The 6,085-nt window shown below is 38.4% G+C and overlaps 1 long non-coding RNA gene across 1 annotated transcript; it reads right to left on the reverse strand.

Annotated features, from left to right (window-relative positions):
* Positions 1–996: 996 nt before the first annotated feature.
* On the reverse strand, positions 997–3,990 carry LOC126983487 (uncharacterized). Its single transcript, XR_007735931.1, has 3 exons — positions 3,559–3,990; positions 2,076–2,191; positions 997–1,579 (listed from the first exon to the last, which is right to left on the reverse strand). It is a non-coding gene; the product is annotated as an uncharacterized LOC126983487 (long non-coding RNA).
* Positions 3,991–6,085: the final 2,095 nt, after the last annotated feature.

Here is a 6,085-nt window from a genome sequence, read left to right on the forward strand (position 1 = left end):
ACGCTCAGCTTGCAAACACGCTTAGGTTTATGTTGTCAGCTTGGGTCGGACTTAGGTGAACACTTTACCAAGTGACCTAAGATTACTCAATACTACCATATAGGTATACTACATCTTTGATTGTGAGTTCATCAGAGAGCACTGGAGCAGCATGAGTCTAATTAGGTGCTAATGAATATCCTGCCTGCATCACAGACTACATAAAATGCAAATATGATCAGTATATATATATATATATATATATATATATATATATATATATATATATATATATATATATATATATATATATATATATATATATATATATATATATATATATATATATATATATATATATATATATATATATATATATATATATATATATATATATATATATATATATATATATATATATATATATATATATATATATATATATATATATATATATATATATATATATATATATATATATATATATATATATATATATATATATATATATATATATATATAAAACTGTCTGCCCTAATGTCCCTCCCACTTTTGAAGGCCAAATGACGCCTGATTGTAACAACGATCTTGTAACACCCATGACTGGGTGCGGTGCAAATCTCCTCATTTAACACCGAGAAATTAATCTAGGCTCTAGGGAACTCAGAAAATCCAAGTTAGAGAGTGCTGGCTGTGGAGATTGAACCAGTGACCTTCGACATACAAAGCCATGTCTGTCAGTCGAGCCAATAAAGGTAAAGATAAAGTCGGGGCATACGCTATACAGCTGAGCGTGACCTCGGTGCTCATTTCGTCGCATTGGCCCTTGAGCCTGTGGTGAGAGGGAGCCCATTACCCGGGACACAGGGCCAGTGTGACATCCGGCTACCACAGTTTCCCCAGGTAGTCATTTATCGGCCGAAAAGGAGGACGAACAGCTGGATGAGCTGCACGCCGACTGCCCAGGCTGGGATTCAACCCGGCCGCCAGAGAGAAGCCAGGCATGCTGACCACTAGACCACGGAGGCGTATTGGAGCCCAATCTCAAGTGAACCCACTCACAATGGCACACAATTTTTTTTCCAGTAAATTTTGTGCTTTGAATGAATTTGCTAATCATTTCTGTCGAAAAACAGCACAAATTATTTTTCACCCCTTCCACCCTAACCTCCTCAGTAATAAAAAAAAAAGTGACAAAATCATAGCCTTGAGGCAGTAATATTCAGCCCCAGCATCAAAAAATTATACTGCTGCCCTATGAAAGGCATCTCTTAACTCCGATGAAGTAGGTGGTGACTGGTGGAGCAGCTTCATTGTCATCCCTTGCAGTGGCAGGTGTCATTGGGCCAGCAGATGATGAAGCAGTGGCTGGTGTCATAGGGCCAGCAGATGATGAAACAGTGGCTGGTGTCATAGGGCCAGCAGATGATGAAGCAGTGGCTGGTGTCATAGGGCCAGCAGATGATGAAACAGTGGCTGGTGTCATAGGGCCAGCAGATATTGAAGCAGTGGCTGTTGCCGGAGCAGCTAATGGTATCTTTTCCACAAGTAATGAACAATGTGCTGGGATGGTCTCTAGCAATACTGATAAAGTGTGTATCTACAAAGAATATGAATTTAAGGGTAATTAATAAATTGTTTTAATAAGAATATAAAAGAATATAAAGAATATAAAAATGTCATTGTTATGATGGGGCAGGGGTAAACCAGTGTATGCTGTGAGGCCTTGGTGTGGAAGTTCCCTGCCTGAACTGTGCAGCTAATCCCCCATACAGTGAGGGCCTTTTTTACTCCCTCAGGGGCTGTGCAGCTGAGAGAGTGGTGTACATGAGTGTGAGTGTGTGAGTAAGTGTGTGCCTGTCTTGGCTAAAACCCTTCACTGGGGGAAGACAACCAAGGTATTTAGATAGATTGATAGTCATTGACAGATGAACATTAAAAAAATTTCTATATCAAATATGCAGTTCACTGCTATGAACTTATTAACTTTAAGCTGAAATAAAGGCATTGTGGCCAGTATAGCTGCATTCTGTGAGCACATAAAAAACTAACTAATATGTTTTACATTTAAAGACATAACAACTAAAAAAAATTACCAGTCTGCCGCTGCTCATTCTTGCACTTGGCAATGCAAGGCTTTGATTTTTGTTGTACGTTGTACCAACGCCTCTCACAGTCATCCTGCGTACGGGGTCCACTCCCAGGGAAGGCACTGTCGGGATATAAATGTGAAGCAAGTTTCTTAATCGTTTCACTATGGCATGCTTTTTATTTCCCATAACTTCTCCAATAACATTTAATACATGCTGTGATGGAAAGCTAAATCAGTACCAATATTTTATTTACATGCATCATAAGATATTAACTTTTTAGTTGTTATGAACATGGCCATAAATACTACTTTTCATTACCTACTTTTCTAAAATGCTTTTCTCTAAGTAGGAGGATATTACACAATACAGCTATACAAAAAAATTCAAAGCATTAATCTTAATTCCATTCTTTTGAGTACTTCTAACCTAACATTATATCACCAGAAACTGTTTGACCAATGCTATCAAAATAATATTTTAATCTTACTTTACCATTCTCATCAAATCTACCTATTCCGATATAGTCTTAACATAAAATATTTGTAAAAGTGTTGAGAGCCTGGCATGCCCAACCCACCCACCCCCCAAAAAAAATCTAAATAAGGAATAAATAAAATAACAGGTAAATATGACTTGACTCTTATACTAACCCACTTTCCACCCTAACAAACTTGGGGACCTACCATGTTAGGTTAGGACGTGTTTGGTAGGACATGTTTAGCAGGAGTTGGTTTAGTTATGTTAGATTGTTGAGGGAGTGGGGGTTGCAGCAGAAATGGTCATGATGATGCTATTCACATGGAGCAGTAGGAAAAAGTATGTCCTGTTTGGAAACTCTGTGGTTGTGTTTGTATACAAAAGTACCCATTTGACGAGGTTAGGTTAGTTTGCAAGTTACTTGAATCATGGATATGTGAATATGTAACAAAAAAAATAAAAGCGTTAACCTTAATTTCATTATCTTGAGTACATTCCAATCTAACATTATATCACCATAATCTGTTTGGCCAATGCTATAAATATACTATTTTAATCTTACTTTACCATTCTCACAAAACCTACCCATTCCCATATAGTCTTGACATAAAGTACTTGTAAAAGTGTCCATAGTCTGGCATGCCTAGCATCCCCCCCCCAATAAAAAAAATAATAAAAAAATAAAAATAAATAAAGAATGAAAACAGGGCAAATATGCCATAACTATCTATACCAACCCACCTCTTCCCCCCCAACAAACTTGGCATGTTAAGTTAGGATGTGTTCGGTAGGACAGGGCAGGTTTGACATGGTTTGGTTTAGTTATGTTAGGTTGTTGAGGGAGAGGGGGTTGTGGCAGAAATGGTCATAATGAAACTATTCAGATACAGAATGAAAAGGTATGTTCTGTTTGGAAGGTCAGTGGTTGTGTTATTATGCAAAAAATACCCAATTGATTAGGTTAGGTTAGTTTGTAAGCTGATTGAGCCATGAATATGTGATTACCAACCTTGTTACAGCTTCCGCCACTTCAGTCCACGCTCTCTTCTTATCCTCAGGGGTGATGCTCTTCCCATAACACCCTCTGATTATACGTATTTTTTCTTGAATTTGATGTAAGAAGACCGTTTCATCTGGCGACCAATTAAACTTACTCCTTTTCTGCGCTGGTTCTCCGGCCCGTAGATCATTGGGGCAGATGACGTGGTTATGGTGCGGTAATTTCAGCAGAGCAAGTCGTGACGCAGGCGGGGAGATACGGGTATTGACGAGTGACGGAGTAAAAACAGCCTTTGAGGCTGCTTCTATCTGCCACAAAACTCAGTATTTTCTTGTGTTTGCCATTTATTATGTTTCTGTTGTACATTTATACATCTTTTCTTTATTTTTCTTTTGAAATATATACTTAATTCATGTCGGATGTTTACGTTTAGCACGGAGGCGGCCTTAGCAACGAGCCCGCCATAAAGAAGAAGAAGAAGATAATAGTAGCCAGGATTTGCTAATACCTACACTCAAAGTTGACGAGGATAGCTTTTACTCTTAATAATTTGAAACTATTAACTTTGATAGTAACTTTAAGAGTAAAAGTTAATAGCTCTCGAGGATACGGGCCCTGGCCTAATAACTAAACAATGGGCGGTCCGGGCCAAGCCACGAGCTAGGGCCCAAGTTAGAATCGATCAAGACTATTAGGCTATAACTGGTTATTCACTTTTACAGAGGAGCATAGACAGCAAAAGCTGTACAGACTGTCTTTAGATGCACATATTTTCCAAAGGCAGTTTTAAAAATTTGGAGTTTTGCAGCCACAAGTTTAACATAAATTACTTGCAATATAACTTGAATACTCTGTAGTCTCATTGTTAATAAAACACTTTTTGCGACCTAAATATTATTTACAAGTTTGTCAGATGAGGTGTGACCTTCACCTAACCTTACTTTGTGTGTGTGTTGATAGGCGACGATTACCAGCATGTGTGTACCATGACACTCAGAATTCATATCAGGGAAGAAACTTGCTTGGGAAAATTTTGTTAAGGCGTAGAAAAATTAATACCAAATTGAAGTTTAACCGTCAAACACCATTTTGGCTTGTTTTTCCACTCCAACTGAATTTTCTAAAGTAAGTTCCCCACTATGAGTACTGACCGGGATGGTGTGTCCATGGCAACAACACGCTGGCCAGAGGAGAAACTGCTTGACTTCCATGATAGGGATCCCATGATAGGTAAGCATCCCTGCCCCCTCCCTTGCCCTCCCATCCTCTTCCCAGTGGGTACAACACGTGAATTTCACGTGAACATCTAGTGCAGGGGTTCCCAAACCAGGGGTCGGGACCCCAAGTGGGGTCGGAATGCTCATTATGTGGGGTCATAAAGAGGCCATGGGGTCGGTGGTGTCGCTGAGGTACCCCCAAGGCCTGGGGGTACGAAATATCCAAGCAGGGATTACGAGACCATGTCAAATTCAGTGCTGTGTAGTACTTTCATTGAGAAACTTGGAACCACTTACGTTTGTGAGGCAGCACTCATCAATGATGTTCATTAAAAATGACTATCTCGCAGCCGTATGACTGCCATCAACTTGGAAAACTGTATGGTGTGTTGCCAGGCATCATACACCCCCAGATACAGAAAGTTGATCAAATAGTCCACATAGTAGGCTAAGCATATTATCAGACAGAAAGAAGATGCAGTATGATACTTGCAATACAGTTGTTATAACGGAGTAGCATGTTATGTAGTGTTAAAATAGTATCGCCAGTTTGTAATTGCCAATTTTGAAAATTTAATTTTTATTACCTTTTACAGTAGTTACTCTCATTTCCATCACTACTTGGAATTTACAGCTACAGAGGATATTGATTTTAATGAAGCACTGGATCTCGCAGAAGAGAAACAGGATTTACTTAATTATTTTCAGAATCTGAGAGGGAATATGAATGCTAGATTCCCAAAGTTGCTAACCGAGTCTTTTGATTTTGTATAGTTTTCATTCAAAATTGATGCAAAGCAGTGTGGTTCTATTGCACTTGAAATGGTGGAGTAGCATGTTGTGTAGTACTAAAATAGTATCACCAGTTTCTAATCTCGGCCTTGCGCTTCGGCGAGGTGCCTGGGGCGTCTGGGTTCGAGACCTGTCAGTTACCATGGGGGTGGAAAGGTGGGCTCTTTCCGACACCCTCAGCCCCTTTGTTGGGTCTCCTCCTTGAAAGAATTGGGTATCTCTCTCCCGGCCGTCTCGGGGGTTGCGCGGCATGCTCCGCCTTCCTCCATTGGGGTATATCCAAAAAAAAAGAACAAAAAAGATTTATTTTGTAAGTAAAATCTAAATATGTTTAATGTGTCAATTTCTCATTTACATAAATACCACCATATGCCCAAAAATTAACAATAGTGCTGTAAATGTAGAAGTAAACATAAACACTTGGGATATATATATATATATATATATATATATATATATATATATATATATATATATATATATATAAATATAGATATATATATATATATATATATATATATATATAT

The sequence above is a fragment of the Eriocheir sinensis genome, chromosome 54 (assembly GCF_024679095.1).
Source record: "Eriocheir sinensis breed Jianghai 21 chromosome 54, ASM2467909v1, whole genome shotgun sequence".
Taxonomy (NCBI): Eukaryota; Metazoa; Arthropoda; class Malacostraca; order Decapoda; family Varunidae; genus Eriocheir; species Eriocheir sinensis.